Raw genomic sequence first — 16992 nt, 5'->3', positions numbered from 1 at the left:
GTTAGGAGATTTGAGGGTTGTGTTGACCAGGGGCGGAGGCGGAGGCGGAGGCAGAGAAGCTCCCCTAGTCAACAGGAGGTTGGCAGCCAACAGGCGCCTGTTGTCCCTTGTGGCTTGTAGGCCACTCAAATAAATATTTAAATACTTATTTTATTTTATGACACCTTATATTTTTTACTTCACAGCCACACTATTTTAACTTACACTCAAGATTGAAATTAATAGATTTAAAAAAAGCTTTAACAAAAATAAGTCAATTTATGTTGATCAACTACTTTCTCGGATACTATAGCCAAATATTTTGCCGAGTGTGTTCCAAACGGAGCTCCCACTCAGACGGACTTTGCAGGCTGCTGGCGCCTGCTACCAGCATGAAAAAGCGCCAAGAAACGGGGACGGAAGGGAAAATGACCACAGGGGGTGGGAGGTGACCAGTAGAGGGCGGAAGACGGGTGGGCGTGTCTTTTTACCGTACATGGCGCCGGAGTACCGTCATGGGCGTGGGCTTGGTCGTGGGCGTGCGCATTACCAGCAATATAACATTCAATTAAGTGCAATTTAAGCTTAACTAGTGCATTACGTAAGTCCTCCAACGGAACAAGACAGGATTGGCAATGGAATTGGCCGACTGAGCGACACATATAATTATCGTTAAGGCTATTTTTGCCGTTCTTGCCTTAAGGACTACTGGTGAAATCATAAATGAGACTGTTCCCCTGGGCAGCGGTTGTATATTAAATTTTAGGCGCAACAATTCAGGAAACCCAAAATTTACGAGATTCGGCCGATATATGAAGTTTAAATGTGCATATATTATATCATTTATACATTTTGTTATGTTATGTTATGTTATTTAGTAAACTTAAATTAATTAATTAGTAAATTAATTATGTTATTTAGTAAAGAGTTCTTAAAACTAGTATACCAATTACATAACATTTATTTGAATACACTATGCACATTTTTATATGCTTTATTTATATACAAATTCTTTACAAGGCAATAAGGAATTAAGTGGTTTCTTACTTTACCCAGGGGAATTAAGCAACTGAGGTCTACGATCTTAAATAAGAGACCCCACTATCCATAATCGATCATGGTAGAGAAAAAGTCCATAATCTCTTTTATCTTCGGCCCACATCCGCTCGGATACCAAGCCACCCACTTCACTGTACGACCATCCATTTTTCTCGTACTCCCTTCGTGGGGTGGGTGAATGTTATCTGATGTAGTCAGTCGGCGCAACATACGCGAATAATGTCATATCACTCCCGCTTTGCCGCTCTTTTACGTAAGTTACACGGCTTGCAGGCCTGGACCATGCCCACGCGTTTGCGCCCGCCCACGCCTTTGGGAATTACGCATGCTGACGTCACCGTGAATGGCCAAAAAGGAGAGTTCCGGCGGGGTCGTGGGGCATTAGGGTGGGAACGAGACAGTAGAACCTTCCAGCAGACGCCAGAAACTGCGTCATTCATTCATGGAGACGGCGTCGACGATAGAAAAAGAGGCAAACTGGGGGCAGTGTGGGTGGTGTGGGAGGCATAGGTGTACCGGGCTTCGTGCATTTCATTCATAAAATTCAATCGAGTAGGACCGACAGAGCAAGTCCTTCGATGACCTTCGTCACTGCGCAGGTCTTGAGCGGAATTCGCAGCTTTGAGTGAAAGCTTCTAAGCAAATAAGTTGTAAAAAACAACCATCCGACCTTTCCACACTATAGCTATAGCCGGCTTAGCATATGGTCAGAATCGGTATTACATTCGGCCAAACCCTCAAAACATATCGCCATAAACTGATGGATTTATGGCTAAAACTGAGAGGTTTTGGCGGGTGGATGCGAGAAAATCTCACTCGCGCATTCGATTTGAATTCAAGGTTGATTCGAAATGTCAAAATTGCAGATGCGACGTCTTCGAATCAAGTTTACACTTGGCTGCGAATCGAAACGAGTTATCCAATCCAATCGCAAAGAGCATTGGAGCAATATAATACTAATGATCGGCATTATGATGACGACGATAATGGGGAAGCAGGTGGGGCAGTGGGTGCTAAAGCAGGCGAAACCTTTTGGATTCCACAGCAAACCCGTATTATAATTTATTGTGTAATGAATGCAGCAAATGCTCGAGCTCGATCAAATGTTAAAGTCGATGGGGGAATACCCAGCAATGCTGATATCATTGAAGATTATCAAACCCTTATCTATTTTTAGTCAAAAATTATGATTTTAAGCAGAATTAGTTTCGCCATTCTGACATTTGTGAGACTTTTTTAATTATGCAGATTTTCTTAACGGAAAATAATTTTACAATAGAACTACACTTTCTATAATTTACTCTTGGTAGAGTTCTTCGTCACTTTCTTAGCCATAACTAGGCTTAAAAAAAATTAATTAAGCTGGTTATCAGAAATGACAAAATAAAACAAATACCTCTTACATTTAGGTAAATCACTACTATTTTTTAAAAAACAAAGAACCTAGAATTCTGGAGAGCAGGGCAGAGCCATAGTTGATGGACCCTCTCGCTCTCCTAGGGCAAAAGCAACAACGAATAAAAAGAGACAAGTGAATGTTTGCGTCTCCCTCCCCCTCGGCAGCACACCTACCGCTCTTTAATGCAGTTGGCATGCAAAACAGATAAGCAAATACAATGTACCGTTGCTTTATTGAGCGGTTGCGGATTCAGCAGACAAAATAATTGAAAGGCAAGTTGAAAGCTTTGGGGCGAGGCCTTACATATGGTTTATTGGGATTTCTTTCGATCCCATCCGAAACGATCCGATCCGATTTGATCGAACGAGAAGCGGTGGAAAACTCCAGTGCTTGCATCTGATCGCGATTCGCAAAAATGCAGTTCAACTCAAGAGTTTTATTTCTGCGTCTTTGGTTTTTCATTTTTCGAGTGGTTCTGTACGAAAATTCATATACATGCTTATAAGTATAGGCAAAAGTGAATGTCCACCGAAAAGTCCTTGAAACCTGAAACCGATCTTTCCAGTTTGGCAAACAGAGACACAGTGAACTGTTGCTATAACTGGTGCTTTGTGGCGGTATCTGCATGTCCTACACTGACAGAAAATGCAATGCAATGCAACTTATTAAAGTAGACTAGATGGTATTTAAAATTAACCGTACTTTTAATTTCTCTATTAGCATGACACGTCTTTAACAAATGTTTCCACATATTAATATACGATGGGCATAATTTCGCTCAGTGCAGAACTAGCTGTATTGCTACTGCTGCCGTCACGTCAGTTTTCAGCTTGAAGCTGTAGACAAGCTCCACTTGGCTCAAAAACTTGGACTGGGTGTCGGTACTGGGTGTTTTTGCTTGGGTTTGGGTTTGGGTAATCCTTCATTCACCTGATCAGATCTGGAGGGTGGGCACGAGATGGCGCGGGAAGGCCAAGAAGTATTTGGGTTGCCAGTAGGTGTGGTTTTGTTTGGATATAAATCAAATACAATAACCGTTTCATACGTCGAATGCAAAAGCTGATATACTATTAACCGATCAGTGTAGTGACAGGCAGGCTAAGCGGATGTACATAAATATGTACATTGAAACACCTGAATTGAATCAGCGAGTATTAAGGAATATAATTCTATCGGCTTTAGTAGAAATTGGTCTTCTCAAAAATGTTGGGCGGCAAATGGTTAATTTGATTTGTAATATCTTAGGTAATGCGTAATTGGTCTGTTGAGTTATGACTACAAGAACTGGAATTCCCAGCACCTAACCGTTTCCCCCCAATTTCTCTTTGCCCCATAATAAGACATAATGCTATTACATAACCATTTTTATCCGAGCAAAACAATTAAACGGACGCAGCACAGCATCCAGCGATCGAGTTTGTTTGCGAGCGTTAAAGATAAATCAATAAGCCCAATAGTTTTGCCCAAAACCAAGAGCTTAAGGCTGAAAATAAAAATGAAACTGAAGCTGACTCTGACTCTGGCTGAAACTGAAACTGAATCGAGTTAAGCCAACTGAAGTGAACTTAACTCGGCTGAGTCGAATATAGCTGGGGCGCAGCCGTAGCCACCTGCATTGAATTGACATTGAATGCAGTTGTTGTTAATGCTGTTGTTAACTATAGTGCTCGCCCGTTTAGCTTACTTTGCGGCAAAAGACCAAGAGACCAGGCCAAAGCTACCAATGTTTTTTGCTGCTGTAAATGCGTTCATTCCACGTTGCCTTTCATTTCTTGCAATTGGCGTTTTAATTTGCCTGTTTAACCACATCAGCACAAAGCAACAACAACCACGAGCAGTCAAATGAATATGCATGCAAAACAAAATCAGCTTATACAATGAGATTTATATTCATAAGTATTTATACGTGTAATAGTTGCGCACAAGTAAGTGTTGCCAGCAGTCCATAACCGACGGGCCGCAATCAAATTGAACCGATTATAGTTATACCCGTTACTCGTACAGTAAAAGGGTATACTAGATTCGTTGAAAAGTATGTAACAGGCAGAAGGAAGTGTTTCCGACCATATAAAGTATATATATTCTTGATCAGGATCAGTAGCCGAGTCGATCTGGCCATGTCCGTCTGTCCGTCCGTCTGCCTGTCCGTCTGTCCGTATGAACGTCGAGATCTCAGGAACTACGAAAGCTACAAAGTTGAGATTAAGCATACAGACTCCAGAGACATAGACGCAGCCGCCAAGTTTGTCGATTCATATTGCCACGCCCACTCTAACGCCACAAACCGCCCAAAACTGCCACGCCCACACTTTTAAAAATGTTTTGATATTTTTTCATTTTCTTATTAGTATTGTCAATTTCTATTGATCTGCAGAAAAACTTTTTGCCACGCCCACGGTAACGCCCACAAACCGCACAAAACTGCCACGCCCATACTTTTGAAAAATGTTTTGATATTTTTTCACATTTTTGTGCGTCTTGTAAATTCAACTCTATATACCAAAAATCTTTTCGCCACGCCCACTCTAACACCCACAAACCGCCAAAAACAGTCAGTGTTGTAATTTCTCTTCGCTCTTTCACTAGCTGAGTAACGGGTATCAGATAGTCGGGGAACCCGACTATAGCGTTCTCTCTTGTTTTAATCATAAAATCTTTTAAAATCTTTCTTAAGATTTGTATGTATGTAAGTACCATGTAAAACAACAAAATTTGCCTTTGTTTCCATTTCGAAAATAACAACACAATTAGGAGGAGCCTTTAAATTCCAACCTTAAGCCAATTTAAAATATGTAAATTAAGTGGAGCATTAATTACTCTAGCTACACTTAAAACAACAATTACAGCTAAAGCCAAAGTAATTGGTATAAGGTCTCTTGTCTGACGATGTGTTTGAGCAAATACCGCACTCAAGTGTTGAAACCCTTCAAAATAACTCAAAAAAAACTTGATACAAAGTGTTTGGCTCTTCTTGAATTTTCGCTTTATTTTTTGCGCATTTGCAGCGAAACGGAGTTGGCAAATGGCCGTAAGCCAAAACGCCGAAAGAAAAAATTAAAAATGAACAAATAAGTAACAATAGCTGCGCAAAAATAGATATATGTATGTATGTATGTACATATTCATATTTAGCATTCGACATTCCAGCACCTGTTAACTACGGTTTGCGTGAAGTCGCTTTGAAAATTCCAAGAAATCATCAGGCACAAATGCAGAAACGGTTTCTTCCACTAGCTATAAAATAAATACAAACGAACATAAGATATACATATGTACGATATTAATGATTGACCTTGCCGAAGGCAATCATCATCTTAAAGCGGAGTAAAAAAAATGACTTTTCGAATTTGGCAATAAAAGAATTAGCAGCTCCTAATACCCAAGCGTAATTGAAAAATTGGCAACGAAATGGGAATGGGAAAAAAACACAGCGTATTGTTGGCTATTTGCCTACACTGCTTCTTTAATAACAAAAGCGGAACCGTAATCGATTTGGAGCAAAGTGGGTTTGGGCACACAAATAGATTTCGTTATAAAATAACGCCCGTTTCAACATATCCGCATTCTAATTTACACTCCAAATCGCAAAAACTTTACAATTTGATAAATTAAGGTGGACAGAGAAAAACTCAAAGGGGTTATATTGGTATTTTTCAATGCTAACAGTCGCAGCACGTGATGTTGACTCACTCGAGATCCGCTGCAAACAAACTGAATATTCAAGTGTTCACTTATTTCGATATCGCGCAACTGACAAGTGAGTGTCGGAGCAATTATAAATCTGAATTTTGATGTTACATGAGTTGCAAATTATTTAGCAGCAGATGCCATTACAAATTGGAGTCTGTAATGATCACCACAAGTGCTTCCTAAAACAAATTCACCATTTCTAGATATAACTTCTTAAAACAGCATTGGGATATACATACAAGGGATATATTGAAATGCATTTCATTTTTAAATACAATATTCATTTGCCACGTTTCTTTGAAGAGATAAATATTTTTTAATAAAAAAAATGATTTAATTACTTTAATTCGAATAAATTACGACCGTTTAAGCATTGTAACAAGGTTTTTAAATAGTTAATCTGTATTAATATGTACCTGCGGCTAGCAAATATGTTTTTCTCCGTGATTTTAAGGTTCTCTAAAGAACATAATCTATTAAATTCTTAATTGTCCAGGTATTTCACACCAATAAAATAAATGCCTTTGGTTTTAATTGGGGCACCTTCAGACCAAAGTTCAAAAATTGTTTCATCATTTCGCATGACAATTTTGGCATAAGAATTTATTTTTGCCTCGTCATAAATGCGGGAAAATTGGTATAAATACTGTTTCTACATTTGTTGATTTTTTTGTTTTGAAAAGTCACAATTAAGCGTAAACAAAAACATTTTACAAATATCACATCAAATCCGATACAGCCCACTTATTATTGTTCAAAAATTTGATTTAACCTTACTATATATGTACATACATATGTGATTGAGTGTGTTGAGTGTTTGAACAACAAAAGCGAAGACAGCCCAAAAATGTTGATAATTGCCGGAAGTAAGTTGTGTCACGCACAGACAGACAAAACACATACAGACAATAGATAATTTATATTTTTATCAGAAGGCATTTGGCAACAATTAAACCAATTTCCAGGCTTTATTTCTTGGAATCGCAATTACACTGTTGAAAAAGTACTTTATTGGCTAAACGATCTCAAAATATTTCAAGGAAATCGATTCTACTTAGGATTTCAATTTCCCATCAACCGCTTAACAGAATGCTTAAATTAAATGTCAGAAAAGCCGGCTATAAGGCGCTAGTCAAGCATAAATGTTAGATGTCTTTTAAATACCAAAAAGAGGAGGTCGCAAATAAAAACACACATACCACTGTAAAACAACAAAATCTGAACAAAAAAATCTATATAGATTGATTGTTACTTAACTATAATTATAGTACACCTTAAACTGCATCTGTAATTTAATTTATAAATTTAATATATAAATTTACTTATAAATAAATTTAATTTATAAAATAACTTACAGAGCAACCAATATTTTTAAGTGTACAACTGTTTTAAAATTAAAAGTCTGATATTTGCAAACAGATAATTTTTTAATAGCTACCACTAAAACCATAAAAAATAAGAAAAACAGTCATTATTTACAGATGACAGCTGAACAATAAAAATATATAAACAACGTGCAAATCAAAATAACAGAAACTAAATTCCATAAAGTTTAAATACGTTTTTAAGTAACACTTAAATAACACTCAAATGCTCTGTCTTTCAATTTCAATTGGAATTTTCGCGATAAAACAAAAAATTCATTTTGTCTTTTTAAAATATTCCAATGTTTATTTTGGCAGCAAATGGTGCGATGGTACCAATCAAATGAAACAAAAACGAAAAGATGATTGTTTTTAAACCACCTGGAATGATTGATTGATTGATTTATTATGCGAACTAAAACATTCTGACAATAAATGCATAATACCTTTTGGCAGTGTATAACAATAACAATAACACCGAACAAAACTGCAACAGCCACGGCGGCAAAATGCCGATTGCAAGTCAAACTCAGAGATTAGGTGAAGCTGAAAAAAATTTGAAAGGTGCACGCGAATGCATTGCAGGCATTTTGTTGCATTTGCAACAAAGGAATGCAAGTGGCAGCGACTAACCAGTAATTTACGTACACAATCCGAAGTACAGACTCGCAGTAACGTGCTTATACATGTATGTGTGTATACCTAGCGTCTGTTTGTCCACAAAAACCAACAGACTTCCAAGTGGCCAGCCGATTGTCATCAGAGACCTTAAGAAAACCCTAACGGGCGGATTTATATCTATGAGATTGGAAACTTGAAAAGAAAAGCAAAAGCGTTGCACCCAACCACCTGATACCCTTTGACCAAATCCTTTCCGAATGCTCTGTTTGCCCTGAATTTATTAATGTATTGATCATGTTGACTAGTTCTAGCAAATATCTAACTCTGAGCAGTCTAACCATCCTTTTCATACCAGAACTAATTTACCTGCTTCAATCTTATGAAGATATATATAAAATCCACTGTAACCCAAAAAGGAAAGTGATATAAATACCAATCATTTCTGTTTGACACAAAGTAAGCAAGCAGCAGTTATTGTTTTCTGCACATTGCTCAAATATTTGAATGTACGAGCAGATTGTTACGACATCACATGAGTTTATAAAGATCGGGTCCAACCAACTTTCGGTCAAAGCAAGTGCACCCACTGCACTACTTGTTCCAGAGATTCATTGATGATCGGTGCACTGACAAGCGATGTCTACTTCTGAGCCATGGTTATCAGTTACAACCTCTAGGCCCAAACATTGCAGTGCGATTTGCTTTTACGATTCGCTTTTAGTCGAGTGGACTCTGCGGTATCAGGAATAAATGCAATCTCGGATCTGTTGGAGTGCGCCTCAAAAATAAACACAATTTCGTTGATTGGAGTGCAAGAGTGTCTCTGCCTTATCACCATCGAATGAACCTGCTTTTCAACGCTCAACTCGCATTTCTCTCTCAGCTTTTCTCGCTTTCTTATCACGACGGCAACAGGCAGCTCCCGGGCAAAATATACAAATATAGACACATAGAAATAAATGGACATATGGGAATGCATTTGCTCAAGTGGCAACCGCAAACATTTCGATCTCCTCCGCATTTCTTTCCTTCTTATCGGTGTGCTGACAATTTCGATGATTTTGTTTTTACTTTTATTTAAAAGTTATTATGCTGTCACACTACTGCGTCCCACCACACGCACACACGTTCCCCACAGATATGCTGTGATGTCAGGTTGGGGGTCATCGCCATCCCAACAGACTTTGCCTCTGCCGACGATTTCCGTCGCCTCTGATTTCGCAGGCGCCAGCTATTATTCCCGTGTCATTATCGGGTGTCTCCCTAATTACAGGGTCCATTGTCGTCCCTAATTAGCGACAGCGACTCCAAATCGCAAAAACTTTACAATTTGATAAATTAAGGTGGACAGAGAAAAACTCAAAGGGGTTATATTGGTATTTTTCAATGCTAACAGTCGCAGCACGTGATGTTGACTCACTCGAGATCCGCTGCAAACAAACTGAATATTCAAGTGTTCACTTATTTCGATATCGCGCAACTGACAAGTGAGTGTCGGAGCAATTATAAATCTGAATTTTGATGTTACATGAGTTGCAAATTATTTAGCAGCAGATGCCATTACAAATTGGAGTCTGTAATGATCACCACAAGTGCTTCCTAAAACAAATTCACCATTTCTAGATATAACTTCTTAAAACAGCATTGGGATATACATACAAGGGATATATTGAAATGCATTTCATTTTTAAATACAATAATAATTTCATTTGCCACGTTTCTTTGAAGAGATAAATATTTTTTAATAAAAAAATGATTTAATTACTTTAATTCGAATAAATTACGACCGTTTAAGCATTGTAACAAGGTTTTTAAATAGTTAATCTGTATTAATATGTACCTGCGGCTAGCAAATATGTTTTTCTCCGTGATTTTAAGCTTCTCTAAAGAACATAATCTATTAAATTCTTAATTGTCCAGGTATTTCACACCAATAAAATAAATGCCTTTGGTTTTAATTGGGGCACCTTCAGACCAAAGTTCAAAAATTGTTTCATCATTTCGCATGACAATTTTGGCATAAGAATTTATTTTTGCCTCGTCATAAATGCGGGAAAATTGGTATAAATACTGTTTCTACATTTGTTGATTTTTTTGTTTTGAAAAGTCACAATTAAGCGTAAACAAAAACATTTTACAAATATCACATCAAATCCGATACAGCCCACTTATTATTGTTCAAAAATTTGATTTAACCTTACTATATATGTACATACATATGTGATTGAGTGTGTTGAGTGTGTTGAACAACAAAAGCGAAGACAGCCCAAAAATGTTGATAATTGCCGGAAGTAAGTTGTGTCACGCACAGACAGACAAAACACATACAGACAATAGATAATTTATATTTTTATCAGAAGGCATTTGGCAACAATTAAACCAATTTCCAGGCTTTATTTCTTGGAATCGCAATTACACTGTTGAAAAAGTACTTTATTGGCTAAACGATCTCAAAATATTTCAAGGAAATCGATTCTACTTAGGATTTCAATTTCCCATCAACCGCTTAACAGAATGCTTAAATTAAATGTCAGAAAAGCCGGCTATAAGGCGCTAGTCAAGCATAAATGTTAGATGTCTTTTAAATACCAAAAAGAGGAGGTCGCAAATAAAAACACACATACCACTGTAAAACAACAAAATCTGAACAAAAAAATCTATATAGATTGATTGTTACTTAACTATAATTATAGTACACCTTAAACTGCATCTGTAATTTAATTTATAAATTTAATATATAAATTTACTTATAAATAAATTTAATTTATAAAATAACTTACAGAGCAACCAATATTTTTAAGTGTACAACTGTTTTAAAATTAAAAGTCTGATATTTGCAAACAGATAAATTTTTTAATAGCTACCACTAAAACCATAAAAAATAAGAAAAACAGTCATTATTTACAGATGACAGCTGAACAATAAAAATATATAAACAACGTGCAAATCAAAATAACAGAAACTAAATTCCATAAAGTTTAAATACGTTTTTAAGTAACACTTAAATAAACACTCAAAATGCCTCTGTCTTTCAATTTCAATTGGAAGTTTTCGCGATAAAACAAAAAAATTTCATTTTGTCTTTTTAAAATATTCCAATGTTTATTTTGGCAGCAAATGGTGCGATGGTGGTACCATCAAATGAAACAAAAACGAAAAGATGATTGTTTTTAAACCACCTGGAATGATTGATTGATTGATTTATTATGCGAACTAAAACATTCTGACAATAAATGCATAATACCTTTTGGCAGTGTATAACAATAACAATAACACCGAACAAAACTGCAACAGCCACGGCGGCAAAATGCCGATTGCAAGTCAAACTCAGAGATTAGGTGAAGCTGAAAAAAATTTGAAAGGTGCACGCGAATGCATTGCAGGCATTTTGTTGCATTTGCAACAAAGGAATGCAAGTGGCAGCGACTAACCAGTAATTTACGTACACAATCCGAAGTACACACTCACAGTAACGTGCTTATACATGTATGTGTGTATACCTGGCGTCTGTTTGTCCACAAAAACCAACAGACTTCCAAGTGGCCAGCCGATTGTCATCAGAGACCTTAAGAAACCCCTAACGGGCGGATTTATATCTATGAGATTGGAAACTTGAAAAGAAAAGCAAAAGCGTTGCACCCAACCACCTGATACCCTTTGACCAAATCCTTACCGAATGCTCTGTTTGCCCTGAATTTATTAATGTATTGATCATGTTGACTAGTTCTAGCAAATATCTAACTCTGAGCAGTCTAACCATCCTTTTCATACCACAACTAATTTACCTGCTTCAATCTTATGAAGATATATATAAAATCCACTGTAACCCAAAAAGGAAAGTGATATAAATACCAATCATTTCTGTTTGACACAAAGTAAGCAAGCAGCAGTTATTGTTTTCTGCACATTGCTCAAATATTTGTATGTACGAGCAGATTGTTACGACATCACATGAGTTTATAAAGATCGGGTCCAACCAACTTTCGGTCAAATCAAGTGCACCCACTGCACTACTTGTTCCAGAGATTCATTGATGATCGGTGCACTGACAAGCGATGTCTACTTCTGAGCCATGGTTATCAGTTACAACCTCTAGGCCCAAACATTGCAGTGCGATTTGCTTTTACGATTCGCTTTTAGTCGAGTGGACTCTGCGGTATCAGGAATAAATGCAATCTCGGATCTGTTGGAGTGCGCCTCAAAAATAAACACAATTTCGTTGATTGGAGTGCAAGAGTGTCTCTGCCTTATCACCATCGAATGAACCTGCTTTTTCAACGCTCAACTCGCATTTCTCTCTCAGCTTTTCTCGCTTTCTTATCACGACGGCAACAGGCAGCTCCCGGGCAAAATATACAAATATAGACACATAGAAATAAATGGACATATGGGAATGCATTTGCTCAAGTGGCAACCGCAAACATTTCGATCTCCTCCGCATTTCTTTCCTTCTTATCGGTGTGCTGACAATTTCGATGATTTTGTTTTTACTTTTATTTAAAAGTTATTATGCTGTCACACTACTGCGTCCCACCACACGCACACACGTTCCCCACAGATATGCTGTGATGTCAGGTTGGGGGTCATCGCCATCCCAACAGACTTTGCCTCTGCCGACGATTTCCGTCGCCTCTGATTTCGCAGGCGCCAGCTATTATTCCCGTGTCATTATCGGGTGTCTCCCTAATTACAGGGTCCATTGTCGTCCCTAATTAGCGACAGGCGGAGTGGAAGTGAGCCTACCTTTCGTCGCCAGCGCCTAAGTACTGGCCCGATCAGAATTATACACGACTTTAGGTGGTATGTCTAGTTGGTATATATCTAAAAACATCTACTAAATGCCCTCCAAAATTCATACCCGAAACATAATAAATAAATTTGTTGTTTAACAATATTGTATATTTATTTACGATTGTTTGAATCCTCTTTTTGTTAATTTTATACCTTTTTCCAAATAACGTTCATTCATTTTGAGAACCTTACAATTATAATTTATAATACAGCAAACTGTTTAAAGGGCACGCATACACGCATTTTACTTTTATGAAATGTGTATTACAATTCAAAACGTAGTTTATATTGCCTATTTTCAGGCTGGGCTCAAAAGTAGGTACAACTCGTTATTCAACATCTTCAGCCTTGCGAAAAGTTAGCCTAGATGAAACAGAATTGCTTTTAGTACTTTTGCCCGGGGATCCGGCGGTATGAAGAGTGATAAATCTCAAAATTTGAATTATCATGCAACTTTTCTAGCCACGTTTATGGAGACCCTCTCCTTTGTGGCTAACGCAATTGAATTTATTATATTTTGCACGCTTTCTGGCATCCACGATAAGCGTGTGAAATCTCAAGCACACGTGATTAGGAGCTCCTGACAATCCGAGTCATTTTATTTTTAATTTGTTCTGCCACATATTTCCATAATCAAAGAACCCGCACACACAGTTTTGGCTCTCACCCCATTTTTTTTTTTTAAATTTTTGATCGCTAATCGACAATTTTTTGCCAACAAAATCATATTTATAAATGATTTTTACTACGCAGTTGAGTTGGTGGAAGCCAACTGAAGCAAAAGTTGGCCACACACAGCTGTAGCAATTCGCGAAAACAATATGCAATTTGTAGCGTAATATTTACGGACTCAAATAATAATAGAAGAGTATAATAATTAAGAAAAAATATAGAAAGCTTTGCACGCCTTAGATATTCTGATATATATCTGCGATAAATACAGAAATATACATACTTTTTAAATATATTTATCGGAGTAAATGGGGATCGCCGTAAAAAGAATCGACTGGAAAAGCTAAATGCCAGGGGTAGAGTTATATCAGTTGCCACTGCTCCAATAGAAAGTTCATAACTCAGACGGTTCTTTGTAAACATTTCCACCTGTCCATATAGCACATTAGCATTCACAAACAGAATCAAGTGAGGCTTGACGTAAGCAGAAGAGTTGATATATTTCAATATATGTACAAACCCATATGTACATACTTGTACAATCACCGTGCCTGCCAGATAAGGTTCAGAATATTTCCAAATCTTCGAATCTGACTGGAAATCCCCGCGTGATGAGTTAAATTCTCCATATGCGTTTCAAAAATGTAAGGCGAGCTGCAAATTTGCCTTACAAACATGTTCAAAATGAATATGTAATTACATGTAGAAAAGTTGTAAAAGCAGTTCTAAAACATTTCGAGTTGTAGAACAGTAACGGCACATTTACTTTATATTTACGAAATCATTTATTTATAGTTCCTAAGTAAATGATCTGTCACGATCGTTTTATCACAATATTTGGTTTCCTAATTCCTGCGATCATTATTCAATATCGCTGGACAATTTTACTCTATTATAGAAAATATTTTTTTCGATGATTATACAAACCGCCCAAAATTATCATAAAATGTGATGATATTGTTTTGTTATACCCGTTACTCGTAGAGTAAAAGGGTATACTAGATTCGTTGAAAAGTATGTAACAGGCAGAAGGAAGCGTTTCCGACCATATAAAGTATATATATTCTTGATCAGGATCAGTAGCCGAGTCGATCTGGCCATGTCCGTCTGTCCGTTCGTCTGTCCGTCTGTCCGTATGAACGTCGAGATCTCAGGAACCACAAAAGCTAGAAAGTTGAGATTAAACAGACTCCAGAGACATAGACGCAGCGCAAGTTTGTTGATTCATGTTGCCACGCCCACTATTTTTTCATTGTTGTATTAGTCTCGTAAATTTCTATCGATTTGCCAAAAAACTTTTTGCCACGCCCACTTTAACGCCCACAAACCGCCAAAACTGTCAGTGTTAAAAACTCGCCTGCGCACTTCCACCAGCTGAGTAACGGGTATCAGATAGTCGGGGAATACGACTACAGCGTTCTCTTTGGTTTTTATTATACATTTTTTCTAAAAACTAAACCCTTTTTTCTTCTATTTATTAAACATTAATACCGATTTAAAAAATATAATAGGGTAGCATAAATAGAAATAAGCATTTTTGACTTATGCTATATTAAATATCAAAACATGAGCTTATTTACTTTCTAAAGACTTTCAGACAAGGGGAGCAGGTTTCTCCTCCCGGTTAGATTGCACATATGTCAAACGGAGCTTTCAGAGTGACAACTTTTACACTTATCTTATCAATGGGCTCGCTTCCGTTGTCCAAGTGGTGGCCACGTGTGAAGAGATTTGTTTCCAAACCAAAACAATTTTACCAGTCAGTGGAGCAACCTGTCCCACTGTGCTTTAAACAAATTCACGTGGGACGAATTAATGTATCTTTGTTTTCGTGTACATACATACATATGTATGCGCCCAAAAAGTAAGCATCAACAGGCGGCGAGAGAATCAATTCTAATGATTCATTAGAAAATGTATTGTTTTTCTCAAATTTTCAATGTTTTCGTCTAGTTTTTATTTGACCAATTGGAGGCCAAAAAATTCAATGCTAAGGCTAAGCAGATTGTTGAAACAGTTGGTAAGGCGGTTTGAAACGAAGGTAACTCGCCAAAAAATGCCGGTAACTGAGAAACCTTACGACTGGATTAGATCTTAAGAGTTTGTAAATGAGTCCCTTTGTCTGCGCCGAGCTTTCTAAATCAGCCCATTTTATTAGCAGTGTTTGGCAAAACACAAGCAAGTTTCACTTTTCGCATTAGTTTTTAGTTTTTTTTCCGAGTATAGGTTCGTTTAGAACTAGTTTTGGTAACTAGCTAAGTGCCATGGCACATGCTAATCAAACCACTTTCGGCTAATATTTTTCCACAATAAAATTAAACTCAAAAGTCAGAGACGTCAGCGGGGAATTTGCATAAAATACCTGAGACTCGACTTCTGGTAGAGATTTGGTTACCATATTATGGGGATCTTGAGTTGTTGGGGCCAGAATATACATACGTATATGCATAAGCAGCTAGCGATTAAGAGTGACGGAGATTCAAGGCGAGACATCGATATTTCCGTATATTAGCATCGCATTTGCCTCTCTCAATTGCACAAAATCGGTGGCACAAAATTTCCGCTGTCTGTCAGGGCGTATACGTAATATTTTGCCAAGTGCATAACCGTAAATAACAAACAAAATGAATTTACAAAGAAAAGAGATAACCAGCTGCAAAACAATAAGAAAAAAAAACACAAATCAGGGGGGAGAAGTCTTTGATTGCTCGTTTCAAGTTGTGCAGTATAGTTTGGGCTCCATTTCGCAACTCCCGAAATAAAATCAGCTTATCAAAAACATATGGATGACTAAGTATTGCCTTTCTGTCTCTTTTTCCTTATCAAAAGTTCTTGTTTGTGTGCCATTAAATATGGCTGCTTCCTTCGGTAGCTGCTTTAGCTGATTAGAGCGCAAACTTCTCGAAAGGTGACAACAGTTCACGTATGGAAAGTTATGAAAGTTTGGGGCCATCTAGCTTACGTTTATGATTTTAAATCTTTCTATTCCATCATTACTTCGAAGCATCTTTTGATGGTATTTCATGCCGTATTATAAATGTAAAGTATAACTTGAAAAGGGAAAGAGTTATTATTGAATCGTATACAATTTCAGTATTTCGATTATTTCTATTATATGCATTCTCTAAATTACTCAACTTTATCATGTTTCAAAAGGCGTTTTTATCGTATTATTTCCTGTTCTAAAGTCATAATTGGGGAATTTCCGTTTTAAGAATATATGAATATAAATCAATACATTTTAAAAGAAATGCGGTGATTTCTTGTTCTGTAACTCACGAGTCAGAGGTTTTTCCCTTTGTTTTGGATTTAAGCTAAAATCCACTATTTAAGTTTACCTATCGGCAGGTTTTCAGGCTCTATTTCCTAAAGATAGCAGATACAGAGACGATAAAGTCAAACTACCAACTGTGCCAA

The 16992-nt window shown here is 37.1% G+C and overlaps 1 protein-coding gene across 2 annotated transcripts in view; it reads right to left on the bottom strand.

The window, feature by feature from the left end:
* The window catches only part of LOC122611632 (terminal nucleotidyltransferase 5C), a 47398-nt gene that overhangs the window by 26133 nt on the left and 4273 nt on the right, over positions 1 to 16992 (bottom strand). The gene's annotated exons all lie outside the window — the stretch shown is intronic.

Source organism: Drosophila teissieri, chromosome 2L (genome assembly GCF_016746235.2).
Source record: "Drosophila teissieri strain GT53w chromosome 2L, Prin_Dtei_1.1, whole genome shotgun sequence".
NCBI classification, from domain to species: domain Eukaryota; kingdom Metazoa; phylum Arthropoda; class Insecta; order Diptera; family Drosophilidae; genus Drosophila; species Drosophila teissieri.
This window is presented reverse-complemented; position numbering and strand designations above follow the sequence as displayed.